The sequence below is a fragment of the Phocoena phocoena genome, chromosome 1 (assembly GCF_963924675.1).
Source record: "Phocoena phocoena chromosome 1, mPhoPho1.1, whole genome shotgun sequence".
NCBI classification, from domain to species: Eukaryota; Metazoa; Chordata; class Mammalia; order Artiodactyla; family Phocoenidae; genus Phocoena; species Phocoena phocoena.
In genome coordinates this window covers 174,794,487-174,812,672 of record NC_089219.1, presented here as the reverse complement: position 1 = coordinate 174,812,672, position 18,186 = coordinate 174,794,487, and the positions used below count along the sequence as shown (strand labels likewise).

At 35.0% G+C, this 18,186-nt stretch overlaps 1 pseudogene; it reads left to right on the top strand.

Annotated features, from left to right (window-relative positions):
- Nucleotides 1-1,425: 1,425 nt before the first annotated feature.
- LOC136118658 (small ribosomal subunit protein uS2-like) overlaps nt 1,426-18,186 on the top strand; it is a 49,250-nt pseudogene continuing 32,489 nt past the window's right edge.

Here is an 18,186-nt window from a genome sequence, read left to right as displayed (position 1 = left end):
GTTGAAGACTATACAATTCCTCAATTAACTGGGTCACTCAATTCTTTGTCATATGTAGTGTGTGAGAAGTTTTATTAAACATGAAAGCCCTATGCCTAGAATTGATCCTTCCCCATACACCCAGGAGTCACATCAGAGGTCTTATCCATTCCTCTCTGCTGTCCTCAAAGGAATTTTCCCATCTGCCTTTTCCTTTTCTTCCTAGACACCCAATACAATCTGTTCTTGAGAAACATCCTTGGACTTTATGTAATCTTTATTGTGCCACAGCTTTCCTGAGACAAGACAGAACAAAGTCTGGCTATCCATTTAAAACAGAAGGGAGACAAACTATTTAAAAAATCAATAATCAATTAGCTCATATTTCAACAAATTGTACCACCACTGCTATTCAATTTAGTGTTCTACAACCAAGGAAGCAACTGTATTATCCTGTAGAATGCTGATTCTCTCTAGGCAATGTTATTAATGCCAGCATCTATAGTTATGGCAAAAGATACTTCACTATTCCTTTCCATATTGTTGTTTGAAGCGTATTCATTTTAGATCACTCACTTAAAATTAACGATCCACAAATAGGAGAAACAAAATAAGCTACCTGTTTGTGGTGAACAATTGTTTTGGTTTTCTTATATTGATTTTTATATTGATTTTCTTATATTGATTTTCTTAGTATTGATTTTTCCTTCAGATGTATACTAATATGTTATATCTGTTTCATAATTGGAATGAAGTAACTTATTCGTTCAACCATTTATCTCACTCTCTATAGATCAGCAGTTAGATAGATACAGATATAACAAAAATAAAAGCAAACATATAATCTATACCAGGCACCGTACTAAGCTTTGGGGTAAAAAGGCCCTCTTAGAGCTTATATTTTAATGAACACTAAGTGAGAAGGATCTGTATGCTCTTCTTTACATCAATGTGTGAGAATCCTGCAAGGAAATCTGTTTATGTGGGTATTAGTAACTGTTATATATAAATACAATTGTTATATAGACTATAGATACATACATTTCATGGACAAATATGACAGAAATGGTACATTAAACTCAGTCATAGTTCTTTTCTTGCAGGACTACTCCATGATGCTAATGTGAATGATGAATCCCTTGCAGAGGATATAGTCTATATAGCATTTCCAAACTTACTGGCTACAGAGTATTTCCATCACAGAACATTTCATTACAATCTGAAATGTCTGAACTTTAAAATTTCATGTACTTCTTAAAAATCATTTCTTTTCCTATATCTATAAACTTTTTAGTATACTGTTATTTGATTGGCTTTCATTTTTAATAATCCCTTAGTAACACAGATTTTATAGGCAAAGCCTCATGATATGTATAATCCCCTAAAAAATATCTTTCAAAACTAAGGTGGATAGATTTAACATATTGATAGAGAATATAGTAATATATGGGTAAGTCTTCGTTTGCATCTTTGAATCCAACATATCTTTTCTACTCAATATGATTTAATCTTGCTCCTTAGTCCAATTTACAAATTTAAAATCTTTGACTTTTCCCTTTCTGTGCTACCCAGACAGCAGTCTGTAAGGCATTGTTCTGGGTTCCCAGCATAACTTAAAGAGAAACTTTCACAATGCCCTGAGCCTTTAATGTCCTGCAAATGAAGGAGGATGTCCTCAAAGCTGGCAGCAAGAACCCACTTAGGTGGCACCGACCTTGACTTCCAAATCGGACAGTTATCTAAGAAGTAAAAGTAATGGCATTACCTCTAAATCTGAAGAGAACCTGGGAGAAGCTTCTGCCGTCCTCTTCTGCCATCACCGCCATTGAAAACCTGGCTGATGTCAGTATCATACCCTCCAGGAAGACCAGCCAGAGAGCTGTGCGGAAGTTTGCTGCTACCATGGGCGCCACTCCTACTGCTGGTCACCTCGCTCCTGGAACCTCACTCACCGGAGCCCGGCAGGCTTCCGGGAGCCGCGACTCGTGGTGGTTCCCGACACCAGGCCTGACCACCGGCGTGAAAGAAATCTTCTGTGAACCTGCCGACCACTGCTCCGTGTAACACAAACCAGTCTCTTTGCTGTGTGTACACCGCCATCTGTGCAACAACCGGGAGCTCGCTCTGCGGGTCTGGCGTGCTAGATGGACGCTGACCCGGGAAGTTCTGCGCATGCGCGGTTCCCTCTCCCGTGAGCACCTGCGGGAGTCCCGCCTACTCTCGACTTGTGCGAAGATCCTCAACAGGTGTTTGTAAAGAAAGGGCAGGCCTCAGCTGAGAAGGCTGTGAGCAAGGAAGAATTAAGGGTGAACGGACTTCTCCAGCTCCTGAATTTACTGCTGCTCAACCCGAGGTGGCAGCCTGGTCTGAAGGCGGCAGGTGCCCTCTGTGCCTGCCCATTAGTTCCCCACTGAGAACCACAGCGCACAGCGGTCAGTGAAGATGCCACTGAAGATGGGCTGCAGCTGCCACTGCTCAGGCCACGGAATGGGAGGAGCAACCGCTGAGTGGTCCGCAGCTGTTCTTCTGCAGACCCTTAAAAAGGAAATAGGGGGCTTCCCTGGTGGTGCAGTGGTTGAGAGTCCGCCTGGCAATGCAGGGGACACGGGTTCGTGCCCCGGTCCAGGAAAATCCCACATGCCGCGGAGCGGCTGGGCCCGTGAGCCATGGCCGCTGAGCCTGCGTGTCCGGAGCCTGTGCTCCGCAACCGGAGAGGCCACAACAGTGAGAGGCCCGCGTACCCAAAGAAAAAGGAAATTAGAGTGACAGAAAATGAAGTTTCCAAAGTAAGATGAGATAGAATAAAATAAAGCTCTGACTTTTGATTGGAGTGATAAGTCCGTTTATACTTGATATAGTCATTAATTGGCTTTACGACTGCCATTTGTTTTTTATATCTGTTGTCTTTGTTGCTCCTTTATTCTTCCTTAACTCATTTCATGTAAAACCAAATTTTTAGAATTCATTTTAATTCCTCTGTTGATTTTCTATTTATTCCAGGATTTATAATATGAATCAATATATTATGATCTACTTCACAATAATACTGTCTTAATTCCAATAAAATATTGCAACTTTTCTCTATTACTGCTCCATATCCATTTTCCTCTTTTGTTCTATTTTGCCATATAATTTACAAATTATTATATGAAGTGAAATGAGTCTGACAAAGAAAGACAAATACTGTATGATCTTTGTCATATATGGGATCTACATATATTTATATGGATGGTTGCCAGAGGTGGTGAGTAGGGGTTGGAATAAATGTGTGAACTTTTTTTTAGTTTAAATAAATTGAATTTAAAAATGACATCTGTGTATGTTACAAACTTAAAAACAGAATATTATATTTATGTAATCTTATGTCTTTTAATAAAATTGAGGAGAAGCATTATATATATAGTCTATATTTACTGACAGATGTACCATTCCAGTGCTTTTCATTTCTTCTTGTGGATTTGAGTTAGTTGATCATTCTGGCTAGAGATTTTTCAGTTTCATTGATCTTTTCAAAAAAACAGTTCCCTTTAAATTGATTTTTCCTATTATTTCTCTTTACTATTTCATCTTTTCTGCTTTTATCTTTATTATTTCCTCTCTTCTGTTTGCTTTGGGTTTATTTACCTCCCTTTTTTTATTGTTGCTTAACATGGAATATTAGGTAGCTGATTTGAGACCTTATTTCCTTCTAAAGACAAGTGTTTAATGCTGTAAAATCCCCATAAGCACTGCTTTATCTATTTCCCACAAATTGTAATATGTAATGTTTTCAGTTTCATTCAATTAAAATATTTTCTAATTTCCCTTATGAATCTCATGAGTTATTTAGAAGTATTATGAGTTATTTAGAAGCATTTGTTTACTTCCAAATATTTGGCTTTTTCCAGATATCTTCCCGTTATCAACAATAATTGCATTGTGCTCAGAAAATAGACTTTGACCATCATCAGTTCTTTCAGATATATTGATTTTTGTTTAATGGCTCACAAAATGTTCTATTTTGGTTACATATTCCAAAAGCTTTTTGAAATTTGTATCTTTGCTTTTGTTTGTTGGAGGGATTTATAGATGTCAACTAGGTCAACTTCTGTTTATCAGGTCTTAGGTATGTTTACTGTATATCTGCTGTTCTATGGATTTCAGACAGAGAAGTATTAATATATCCAATTACAATTGTGGATTTTTCTTTTTACTTTTCAGTTCTATCAGGTTTTGCTTCATGCATTTTGAAGCTTTATTGGGATTATTATGTCTTTTTCCTCATTGACTGCTTTTTTCTGGTAATATGCCTTGTTCTGAATTCTATTTTTTGATATTACTATAGCCACTCCAGGTTTCTTTGCTTAATATTTACATATTATATTTTTCCATATTATTACATTTAACCTTTCAACATCTTTATATTTCAATTTGGTTTCAATAGACAATATATAGATTGTATCTTTTAAAATCCAATTTGACCATCTCTATCACTAATTGGGTCTACAGACTGTTTATATGTAATGCAATTATTGATATATTTGAATTTAATTACACCAACTTATTTTTCTCTTATTATCAGCTCTTTGTTCCCTTTTTCTTTTTATCATGATACCTTTTGGGTTGAGCGTTTCTTTTTTATTCATTCATGCTTCACTGTTGGTCCATTATTTATAGCTGTGAAAAACAGTGGTAAACTTACAACAGGATAAGTATAATTACTCCTTCCATTCCTCTATCCTCTTTTAATTATATATTTTAATTGTATTTATGTTATTAGCCACTTTGTTTTTACTATTTTTCTTTCAGAGAGTCAAATTCCTATTAAAGCAAGTCAAAATAAGAAAAAATGTAGTTATTATCATTTTTTACAATTTCCAGAGATCTTTATTTATTAAACAAATCTAGATTTCTGTCTGATATCATATTGACTTGATATAAAAAGTATTCTTTAATATTTCTTAGATCTACTGGCAGCAATTTCTCTCAGGTTATATTTGTCTGATGAAGTCGTTTTCTTTTTTCTTTGTATGTAATATTTTGCTGCCTCCAAGATTTTTTTATCATTGGTTTTCAGCACTTTGAATATGCTGTATCTTGGTTGTGTGGTATGATTGAAAATATGATTCTTCTTTACAGCTCTACAGCAAACTTCCTCATTTTCCATAAAGTTCAACCAATCTGAAATTTAATTTTGTTAGCCCAGAAATAATAGAAGTAATAGTAATATAATCAGGTTCTATAGACTGCAGTTAATTTTTATTTAGTATTTTAACATATGTATTGAAGTAATGGAAACATTACATCCTTGTAATGTTTCAATTATCTTTCACTCAAATTCTTAAAGCAGCTTTACAGAACATCAACTTGTCAGATTTGGATACTAAATAGCTTGTCTTGTGCATCACTTATTGTGTGTGAAAACTCATTAACATTATCCCCAAACTGTGTAATCCCAGGATATATAATTGAAATAAAAGACACTGAGGCTAGATTCTTAGTTCAGCATGCCACAGAGACTTATTTTCAGACTGGGATGTCAGAGGGTTAATGTTTCTTTTTCTTCTTTTTTATTTTGTAAGGAGATATTGACTTGGAAGCAGAAACAGAAAACTAAACCATATTGAGTGCTAAGAGATTTTACCTATACCATGACTCTTAAAGAGTTGATGCTGTTATTTCCTTTCTCTGGATGAGTAAACTGAGTCTCAGAGAGGTTAAGTCACCTAAAATCACAGATATTAAGTGGCAGGTTTTTCATTCCAATCTAGATGTGTTTCTTAAATTTAGTGTTTTCACTATTGCTGCACAAATTTTAAAGAGTTTAAAAATTATATTTAGCAAGCATATTTAAATTCTATGAAATTTGAAAGTGTCCTATCATAACTGGAAAAGCAAATTTATAATTAGGTGAACTAATGTAAACACATTTCTATGTTTACTGCTTGGCCAAAGATCAATCATAGATATTAACCAGCTGAGAAGCAGGAGAAGAATATTAGGGATTGATGGAGTGTATCCAGAAAAGTGATTCTCAAGAAGACATCAGAGATTTTAAAAGCATTTCAACATATTTATTCAAAATAAACATGCCTTGCCATCCTATGGAGATTAGGCATAGTGATCAATGAGTTCATTAAAAAAAAAGAAACACTTTTGTTTGCAGTTGTCAAGACAATGGTTATAATTAGATAAAAGCAACTTTCAAAGTAATTCTTATTTTCTGCAGCAGGGAACGCTGAATGTACACTCTTTAAAAAAAGTTGAAAATCCCAAGCTGGAGAAAATATGTCTGTGAGGAAAAGTATCTCGGCTAAAATATACAGAACAGTAATAACTACACTATTCGTTATTGCAGCGATCTAGTCAGAGATCCCAGATCTAGTTAAAATAGTTTTATACACTTTTCCCTAATACTTTGTTCAAAACAGGATGGACATTTTTCAATGATTTGTAGAGAAGAATGGAATTAAAGAATTACATATACCCCAAGAGATTAATTTTAGAGCCACGTGGAAATTTGGATAATTTAAGCACATATTATTCTTGCCAAATTAGTGGCTATTATAGGATACTCTTTCTCAGTCAAACAGTGCTGATTATTCACATTTTATCTCTAATTTCAACTCCTAAGCGTATGAGGAATCTATTATATATCATATGCATGTTGAAACTGTTATGAGTTAAATTTGAAGTTTTTCTGTAGACAGTGTTGAAAGTATATTCTGGGTTTCTGGTGCTTTTCAAAACATGTTTAATGTCCAGTGACAATATAACATATGAAAAAAGAGCAAGGGAATTGACCTTCAAACAAAAGGAAGAATGATTAGAGATCACTATTTTTGCCATGTTCACATGACATTTCTCCAAGAGGAGAAAATAAAAACCATGCCTTATATCTTGTTTAAACGCATAAATGTTCTATATAAGTTTGGGCTTGTTTAAAAAAAATAGCTGACAAATATGCATTTTTTATTTTGAATTATATAAATGTAACTCTACAAAAATGGAGAGGTATTTTCATATGTAATTATCATCAGCAATAGAGAAATGATATGATTTTGCTTGATGCCATTTAAATGTGGATATTGTTATGCTTTGAATCCATCATTTTTTATCATAATGCAGAAAAGAGAGTAAAGTTATTCAAATTTGAGCCTTTCTTTCCACAATTTGGGTCTGCAAATGTATATTCCTCTTAGAAGTGTTGTAGGCAGGGAAAGTATTCCACATGATTTAACAAACACAGATAGGAAATGTATTTAGAAATATTATATTGCATGTGAATTTCAGAGAATTTAAAGAATTTTTGGAGAGATTAAAGGAATTTTTGCCAATCATTTGAAAATCAGAGGAATATAGCCAGTTCCACCCATTTCTATGCTCAATTTGGTTAATCTCTGTAAATAAATCTTAACTAATCCCATTTTTTTCTGTCAAGTCCATAGCCAATGGTTTTTAAGATTCATTGTCTACCATATGTTAGCACAAAAAGTTTTCCAGAAGGAGATTTGAATTTCTAGTTCAGAGTACTCATCTGGACATATGTCAAAACACCTGTTCTTTCTGAGGGTAACCACCTCCAATTTTTACATGTCTATAGAAACTCTCAAAATCTCACAGTACATTAATAAATGTAATATCTCAAACTGTCTTTCAAAGATGTTCTACAAGAGGTCCAGAAACATGTAGCATATCTTGAGCACTTTAGAGAATATGTTATCTGAATCAGCCTCTATAAATGCATCACCTTTTCATATTAAAAAAAAACCTTCAGGCATAATGAAGCCAAGACCATCTATTATCATTAAAATATGGGATTTCTTTGAAAATACAATTGTATGTATACTTTTATTTAAATTATTAAATGTCTCTTTCAACTATTCTGATTTATGAAACAAGTGAAACATACATTATGTAAGTTTCCCTTATTTTCCGTGATTAACTGGTATGTGTAGTTCTCATATCATCTGTAATGAATAATTTACTAGCAATAACTTTCAATAAGATTTAAAGCTATTTCTTCATAAGAGGATCATGGACAAAGTCCGTTACTGGCACATGCAGTTGCACTCAATGTGTTCATGGACAAGGCAAAATAGTTTTTATAGAAAAACACATTATGGTATAGCTGTTGCCATCAACATTGTACATGAATCAGACTTGGAAATGCTATCCTTAACTGTTACTATCAAAGCAATCTCCATGAAGATGTCTGTCCATACAAAGAGCTTTACTTGTTACTATTAGGCTGTAGGAGCACTGATGACATTTTTTATTCATTCTTCTAATTATGGATATACATGTCTTCTTTCTCCCTTCCTGTAGAATGTATCGTTTTATATCGTTTTGCTCATTTTTGTGCTCTGCTTAGGGGCTTGCAAATGTTTTGTACATTTAATCATTAAATACACATTTTTTCTTTATTAGAGATAACTCAGTTTTAAATGTGTTAATATAATTCAAGGACTTTAAAAGATTGTATTGTTTTCTTTTTCATAAACCGACTCTGCGTGCCCTACTGAACACTAGATTCATGGCTTGGAGAGACAGTAAATGCATTTTCAGAGTAGAATAGGGAAATCATTTAATATTCCACATGCAATTAATTAAATGCATAAATCCTAAAATCTCCATTAAACATCTTGGAGAGAAAGTGTAGAATTAATTCACATGGACAAGTAACAAGTATGAGTCGAATAATCAGATAGGCTTTGTGTAGTCATATGGAAGAAGGCCTGTGGATACCAGCAGTTTGCAGTCCCTGCCACGTGCTGTAACTTATATTAATAGATTTTCTTACTTTAATCCTTCTTTTCATTTTGAGAAAAAACATACTTATTATTTGGTGTGTTGATCTTTTATTTATTGTTACTAAATTTGTGCTCTTAAACAAATCTTAATTTTTTCTCTTGTGCTGCCCCAGATTTCCCTATTAACATATACCTTGCCTTAAAATTGAAAACAAAACAAAACAAAACTGCACATTTTCTTCTTTTCTCCTTTTAGCTCCCCCTCCCAGATTCCCTCCCCATTCCACCCCGTTGCCCTTGTCTTTTCTTTCTCTTCATTCTCTAGATTTTCCTATTCTTTGAAAGAACGGTCGAGGTTACCTATAAAATCATCAAGATTTTTGTGGATGGATTTGTAAACAGCTGGATTACTCTTTATGTTCATAAACAAACTCAGAATGTCTATAAACTTATTTATAGGATGCTTTCTAAATTTGAAATCACGATTGCCCTAACATATTTCCATGTCTCTCTAATATTGCTTTTTCTTTCAATATCCTTCATCACCCCATCAGCTCTCTCTTTCTTTTAGTACATTTCTTTCTCTATTTCTTTTAGTACAAAACTCAAGAGTTTTGTCTGTTTGTGTTTTCCACATGACTATATATTGGAACCACCTGGGAAAATCTAGACTTCTGAGGGCTGGATTAGGGATTATGAGCTGAGCATAAGAAGTTCTGAAGGCTCTCCACGTGATGCTAATGAGTACCATGTTTGAGGAAAGCTCTAGTGGGTTTTATGCATATTTTCAAGGAAATTTGGATTTGCTAATCCTCTCGATTGCTTTCTGAGTACCTCTATATTCACAAATGCATTCATATTTATTATATCTGTCCATAAATTTCTTTAGATTGCTGCCATTTTTCTTTTCCTAATTTCATGAATGAAATGCTTAGATCATTAATTTTTCTTTTATTTCTTTTTTTTTTTTTTTTTTTTTTTTTTTTTTTTGCGGTACGCGGGCCTCTCACTGTTGTGGCCTCTCCCGTTGTGGAGCACAGGCTCCGGACGCGCAGGCTCAGCGGCCATGGCTCACGGGCCTAGCTGCTCCACGGCATGTGGGATCTTCCCGGACAGGGGCACGAACCTATGTCCCCTGCATCGGCAGGCAGATTCTCAACCACTGCGCCACCAGGGAAGCCCTACTTTCTTCTTTTAATCTGTCTGTTTACAATGATGAATTTCGCTCTAAAGTATACTTCAAATTACATTCCATACAGGATCCTTTTGTTTTCGTTCAATTCTAAATTTTTTCGACTTTACAATTTGATGCCTTCAGAAATATGTTTCTATGCAAACACAGGCATAAATGTGTGGGTTTTATTTTTAAATGTAGAAATATTTTCTGGGTTTCTCTTCACTACTGATTTCTAATTCTATTTTTTTTTTGAGTTCATATGATATTTTTAGTATTAGTTTAAGGTGGGCTCTCTGGATTAACACATGAAAAACAGAAAGAATGTATATTATCTGTTTAGGGTAGGTTTTACTCTCTATTAGAAAAAAAACTTGTTAATTTTTGTTCCTATCTTCTATTTTCTTGCTCATTTTTATGTTAATCTATTATTTTATGAATGATATAGCATATTTTATTGTTTGCATGATACAGTTATATTAGAGTATTCTTCTAAATTGAGGATTTTATGAAGAATATTGGCTTTTTATATGGTGCTTTTCTTGCCTTAATAGTATTTAGTTGATATTAGCAGTGCTGTATGTGCTTCTTTTAAGTTGATTTTTTTCATTATTTTAAAAAGTTAGTGTAATTGGGTGTGTGATTGAAAATGGAACTTTTTTCAGTATTCAAAAATAAGTTTCCATTCTTTTGACTTCTATTTTGCTTTTGAGAAGACTGCTTACACATTAATTGCCATTGTTAGGGGTGTTTCCTTTTCTTTATAGTTTCTTAAGGTATTGTCGAGTGTTTTATTTTTCACCAATTCATAAGATATTAGCAGGAATGGATTTATTTTTATTTCCTTGTTTAGGCAGTAACTTCATGCATTCAGTCTGTTCTGGGAAGTTCTCAGACACTATTTTTCTGCAATTTCCTCTCTTTTTCTCTTCCTTATTCTCAGTCTATTCTATGCCACTCAACTTATTTTCCATATTTTTATCTCTATTTTCTCTATAGCTTATTTTGGTTTCTTTCCTCAATTTTATCTTCTGGTACACTAAGTTTTCTTCAGCTTTAATAAGGCTTCTCTTAGTTTTCCAATGCCTTTTAAATACTTTGTCTTTATAAGGTCCATTATCTTCTTTTTCAAATTTCATTTTTTCCAGAGTAATTTATAACTGTCTTAAGGTTTTAAGATGTGTTATTTTCTTTAATGATTTAAATATATTTATTAAAAATCTAAATCTGGTTCTAATATTGTTATAGGTACCAATATGGTGCCTATCTGCTCTTTTCCTTTTGCTAGACAACTTGAGAGATGCAGGCATTGTGATTCTAGCACATTCCCTGTAACCTTACATGATTGGCTCATTGCAAAGACATATGCATCTGGCACGCAGCTACTGAATTCGAAACTGTCCACTCTTCACCTCTTCTATCCCCAAAGCAGAGAATTAGAATGAGTTTGCTTCTACCTTTTAGGGATCACACTTCGTCTTGAGAGACTTGCTACAAACTTGTATTTGTTCTATTATTCTGCAATACAACTTAAGATGCAGTAAAACCTAGTGTTTCCACCATTCCAAAAACATCCTGAATCCCTGAGTTGATTACATCATGCTGATAGAACTTGGATAACAGAAAGTTGTAGATAATATAGATTTATTTTAAGGTATATGCATATTAAGGTGTAAGAGATAAATTCAAGAAGGCAGAATTTGTGACCTCAGTGAAGATTCTGGAAAGGCATGTAGCTCTACTTTGCAACCTCTACTGCAAGGCATGGTAGTCTAATATCACAGATAATGTAGTTGATTTCCATATTCACATAGGTTTTCTAGGACCAATATATAGATAAACACAGAAGGCATCCACTCATTCAACAAATACTAACAATCACTTATATTTCTGGCAGGGGCAGATTTACTGCGAAACTTATGGAACTTAAGCTTCAGGTTCTATCATTTTCTGCAGTAAAGAGTTTAACTTTGCCCAACGTGAGGTCTGGACTTTGCCTTTGGCTATTGTGAGACAATCTCTAGGTCCATGGAATTTTCTACTTGATAAAATTATCTTTGCTTACATGAGGGCCTTAGGCCAATCAAGAGTCTGACAATGATATCTCTGGGTCATGTGGTATTAGCTCCACATCTGAAAGGGCTAGAGGCTTAGATTAGCCACATGGGCAGTCATCCATGTCTGCATGACAGAGCTCCAGTAAAGACTCTGGATCCCAAAACTCAGGAGAGCTTCCCGGGTTGCCAATACTCCATGACTACTGTCACATTCTGTTGTCAGGAAAGTTATCACTGTCTGTGACTCCACGGGGAGAGAATAAGTGGAGACTCCAAATGTGGAACTTTCCTGGACTCTGCCCCATGTGTCCCTTCCCTTCACTAATTCATTGTAATAAACCATAACGGTGAGCATTAAGCTTTCAGTGAGATCTGTGAGTCCTTGCAAATTATTGAAACTAAAGGTGGTCTTGGGACACACAAGCATTGGTATCAGAAGTGAGGGTGAGATTGTGGACTGTTTCCTACCTTTGCACACTTTCATGGAGCCCTTCTTCTTTCAGAGACCTTAGTATGGTGTTTGTTTCTGTAAAATTTGCAAAATATTTTTATACAAATTGGTTAAGATTGCTATATTTTTCTAATTTGCCTTCCCCTCCATGATACTATATGCAGGAGGGTCCACAGGAAAGTTGGAGTTAGTTCAAGTGAAATGGAGTTTGAGGATACGTTTACTTGGGATTCAGTGTATTTTGTAGTCTCTTCTATGAAAAGGTAAATTATTGCTAAGCATTTAGGGTTTAAATGACTCTCAGGACATTTCCTTCTACTTAGTGTGCTGTGTCACCTGGTGTTATTTCATTTATGTGGAAAGTCAGAGGTTTTAGCACAGTATGTATGTGTCTTATGCTACCTGGTACCGGAAATATGAATAGAGGGAAAAACTTGATTTGAAATGTTTAGTTGTGAGAAAGCAGTGTGTAAAAATTTCTCCTAATCTTCACACTTACAAACTTTTTAAGTGGAATATTCATTTCTTACCAATACTTAGCAAAAACAAGAATCAAAACATCATAATCTTGATTACATACTCTATAATGATAAATGTGTGAGGTAGTGCTTTTTTTTTTCATTTTTGATAGGAAACCACAAGGAAAGTTCACCAGAACTCCTGTGTGTGCAAGGCACTGAACTTTAACAGCACAAACACTGATTTTATCTGTTACAGCTAAAATTTGAAAACCAAAAATGCCTGAGAGAAATTTTCCCAAATTTAATAACAATATTAAAAACTTACTTGACATCAACAAAAACTAGTTGTGAAACTTTTGGAATTGATCTGCATGTAAATCATGATAAAAATATTTGATCAAACATATTAGAAGATGGGGCTTCCCTGGTGGCGCAGTGGTTGAGAGTCCGCCTGCCGATGCAGGGGACGCGGGTTCGTGCCCGCGTCCGGGAGGATCCCACATGCCGCGGAGCGGCTGGGCCCGTGAGCCATGGCCGCTGAGCCTGTGCGTCCGGAGCCTGTGCTCCGCAACGGGAGAGGCCACAACAGTGAGAGGCCCGCGTACCGCAAAAAAAAAAAAAACATATTAGAAGAAAGACTACCTTAACTTACTTTTCTCAGGATGGAAATAATCTTCCAAAATCATTTTTATAGGAAGAGGCAATCAGAGAGTATAAAGCAAAAATTAAGGATACATATTACAGAAGTATTTCAGAATGATGAGAGATTAAACTTATTTTTTGATTACTGTAATGATTTTGATATTTGCCAAATTTATGTTTGGTGTGATACTCTTTCTAATTGGAAATAAATGCACACTCTGTAACTTAATTTTGTATGTGCAAGAGTGTATTCTTCTTAAAAAAGCATCCCTACTTATTGAAGGTTCAGGCCTGACAAAATGTGTACCATTCTAGATATCCACTCTAGAATGACACCAGGACTTTGTAAAGTATATTGACTGTGACATGAAGCTCTTAAGGTACTAATAATATGGCATTATGTATAAATCTTAATATTACTGAAAGAACAGTAATTTCAGTGACCGCTGTTACCTATTGTCCTGACTAGAAAGATAGACTTCTCATACAGGGGAGAGAATTTGTTGTACTAGTATGTAACATTTGCCTAATAAACATTGCTGAATGAGTCAATGTGATGAATTATTTTTCTGTCACCATTCACACAGTTCTTCTCTAAGAATAAAATTATAAGCATACAATAGCTTCCAGTCAAAAATTTTGAAGCAATATATGGTAATTAAATCTTCAGAAATCAACTATCTATCCAGCAACAAGTATGGATTTAGGTTCTCTGGATTTAAATACTGGATTCTATATATGCTAGCTGTGTAACTCTGGGTAAGCTATTTAACACTCTTACTTATATATAAACATGGGGTACATAACGATTTAGAGTACAGGATGATCTTAAGGTTTAAATGAAGTGATGAATGTAACACTTTATATTTCACATGGGTAATTCCCAGATATTTTATGTATTCCCTATATATTTAGGCTGATGCTGTTTTTTCCTTCTTCTGCAATATTTTTCATAGTTCTATTTTTTCTTCCTTTTTATCAATCTTCAAAGCATGGAGATCTATCTAAGCTTAAAGTTTTTGAAAAAGATATCCTTTTTGTAACATATTTGATTGTTCTTTCTGTATATTGAAATTGTACCCATATAGGGTATATCAATGGGGATAATACTTGTGCAAATTTTAGCTGAAATTACTATGTGAGATAGCTTTCCTGTAGAATTCTTCTGATGGACCAAGGAATGATACTCTCTTATCCTGCCCCATTATCTGAGCCTTTTCTAAGCAGATAGAATTCGATCTTTGACATTTATTTTATGAAGGCTTTTCTTAACAACTTTTCTGAGATCCTAAAATTCAACAATACATTCCGTTTTGTCCTTTGTCGTTTCATTTTCAATTGTCTTCTGAAAGCTATAGCCTCCTGCTAGAAAAAGGGGAGGAAAAAATATATATGAAAGTCACAAATATGGCAGTGGGTTTGTGGATAGGAATGTAGAAAAAGTGAATATCCCAAGAAGGTGCATTTATGCAAAGAGGTACAAATTCCCAGGTATCTAGTTTGTGAAACACTTGCATTTCTGAGCCAGGGGACAAATAATCAGGGGGGCCTTTCCCTGGCTCTTTTTGTTTGTTTGTTTTTTTGCGGTACGCGGGCCTCTCACTGTTGTGGCCTCTTCCGTTGCGGAGCACAGGCTCCGGACGCACAGGCTCAGCGGCCATGGCTCACGGGCCCAGCCGCTCCGCAGCATGCGGGATCTTCCCAGACCGGGGCACGAACCCGCGTCCCCCGCATCAGCAGGCGGGCTCCCAAACACTGCGCCACCAGGGAAGCCCTCCCTGGCTCTTTAACAATCCTGCTCCGTTGCTGTGAGTATAGCACATAAATTTCATTTTTGTTGGTAGTAGAACTTCCACCTAGTGCTTACAAGGAGCTTTTGATGATGTTTACATCGACCCTGAGGTATTATTTCCTAAGCCTAAGATTTATATATAAAAACAGAAGTCTTGAGCCTGTATCTTAACAGCATACTGGGTAGAATTTGGAGGTAGTTTTGACCTCTAAGGAGTAATCCATAACTAAGTTTGTCCATGCAAAATGAAGAAAAGTGTAGTCAAGTTATGGTAAAGGAAGGTAGAACAATTCATATTCATAAAACACCACTTGTGTTTTAGACACAATATATATAAATTCTTTCTACAAAATTTTCATTAAATCCTCATTATCCTCTAAGGAAAGTGTCATTCTTTCAAATTTACATAAAAGGAAGCTAAATAGATTGGCCTAAATCACATAGCTTTTAAGTTCTGGTGTTAGAATCTGACACTAAGTAACTGTTGTGCTAAAAGTAAACATTAGAATGTTGCAGGGAAGCAAGTCAGTAATATTGAGAACAGAAAGCACTGAAAATGATAGACCATAAGTTGTAACCTTGCTAGGAAGGAATACTTAGACAGCTCACAGTGTTGTTAACATTTAAACATTCAACATAAACGCTGCCTCCCAAAAAGACATTAAACTTAAACTCTATTGCCCCTACTCTCAAAAATGATATAATATTTTCAAAGAATTTCATATTAAATTGCTATGTTTTTAATCAAAGTGTGAGAACACCTTGGAGATTACAATAATTTCAACAAATTTTCTTTACTTCATGAAACTGTTTTCATGTTTCCTCCTTTTAAAACAAATTTTAATGCTATATGATGAAGTCTATTTTCTAATGCAGAACCTTTTCAAAGGATGATCTCCCAGGGAGAAACAGCTCCAGGAAGCAATCAACCTTTCTATTTCAGGCAATCTACATTCATGCTTTGGTATAGAGAGGGGCGGATGCATCATCTCCCTGAAGTACCTGAAATAGAGGCTGAAGAAAATATTTAGATCCCCTGAGACACTCATATGAAGTCACAATATAAAATTGGTATAATTTCTCCTTGTTGTTTTTCTTCTAAATTTTTAGGCATTATATTACAACTGCTGAAATATATTGTAAATAGTGAATATATTGTAAATAGTGCAAGAAAATAAACCCCGCAATGTTATGAAAGACGAACTTAAACTCTTTTTTCCCTAACTCAACCCCATCTGTCTGAGATTGTCAAGGTGCATAAACTAGGATATCTGATATTATTTCCTAGTTCATGAGCATTTAAAAACAATGTATACATGTACATAAAGAAGTGTAACTTAAAGATCTTTTTTCACTATGAAAATGCTTTACTGGTGGCTTCTGTACAGCATGTGATGTTAAGACAGAAAGAAGGGCAAGTGCCCAGGCAGGGTGACATGGCTATCAGAGAACAGGCTGTGAGTGAAGCGTTCACATAACTTCCGTGCTTTCCAGGTAGCTGACAGCTCCAAGCCACCTCCTCAAACTCAGCCTCATTCTCAGCCACGGGGTCCTGGTACTGCTGGTACTCGGACACCAGGTAGTTCACCTTGCTCTCGGCCTCAGTGAATTCCATCTCCAGTGCAGGAAGGCCTTGCACCTGAATATGGCCGTGAACTGCTCCCAGATGGCTTGAACAGCTCCAGGATGGAGGGCGCTCTTGCCAGTGAAGGTGGCCAGCATTTTTAGCCCCTAGGGTAGGATGTGACAGACAGCTGTTTTCACATTGTTGGGAATCCACTCCACAAATTAGCTGCTGTTTTTGTTTTGGATGTTAAGTGTCTGCTCATTCACCTCCTCCATGGACATGCAGCCCCTGAATGTGGCTCTTTTTATACTTTTATGCCTTTAAACAGGATTTCACTGTTATTTTAATACGGTTTCTGTTCACTTTATTGTAATTCGGTTGTGATGTATTTAATTTTATTACTATTACTATTTGTTACACTGTAAAATCATCATTTCCAGAGGCTTATTTCCAATATGATATGATATGAAAATATTGACTTTTAAAAATATTTATACAAAGCAAATAGTAAAAAATATTGTACAATTTCTAATTTTTTTTTAACTAGAATCTGTATGTTGTAGACATACAAAAAGAATTGTATATATATGCAATTTACTGGGTTTTTTTTATATTTCTCTCTTAGCCTTCAAGGTAGAACCTCCAAACTAATAAACAAAAGTCATGATACAGAACTTTAGAACTGTATCTAATATTCTTCTAAGTATATTTATTGAGTTATTCAATTCAATTCTTGACATTTTAGCTGTAGGATTTTTATTTGATTATTTTTTCTAAATTTTCAGTTTTCTGCCAAATATTTCATATTTTCTTTTAATACCTTGTCTATATTTATTGTGGCTCTTTTGATCTTGTCTGACTATTAAATTATCTGCATCTACTTTGGATCTGTTTATATTTTTTGTATCTTCTTTGGGTTTACAGTCAGTACAGTCTGTAGATTTTCTCTTTATTTTTGATTAAGAGGAAAATATTTTTATGGGAAAAAAGGTAGAGATTTTTGAGGCCTCAAATTGTACCATCTTTCTCCACAGATTTATTTTTGCTCCTGGCATGCCTCTTGGCTTTGCAAGCCCAGATCATCACAAAACAGGAGTCAGCAAACTTTGTGTAAAGAACCAGAATATATTTAGGCTTTGCGTGCCATGAGACAATTTCCTCAACAATCTGAGCAACAGTTTTTGCCAAAAGGCTGAAAGTTTTTTCTACAGTTACATTTGAAATATTAAATTAAAATATTACTAAATGTAAATATTATTCTTAGCTTGTGAACTGTACACAAATAAGTAGTGGGTCCAATTTGGCCTGCGGACCATTGTCTTTCATATTTG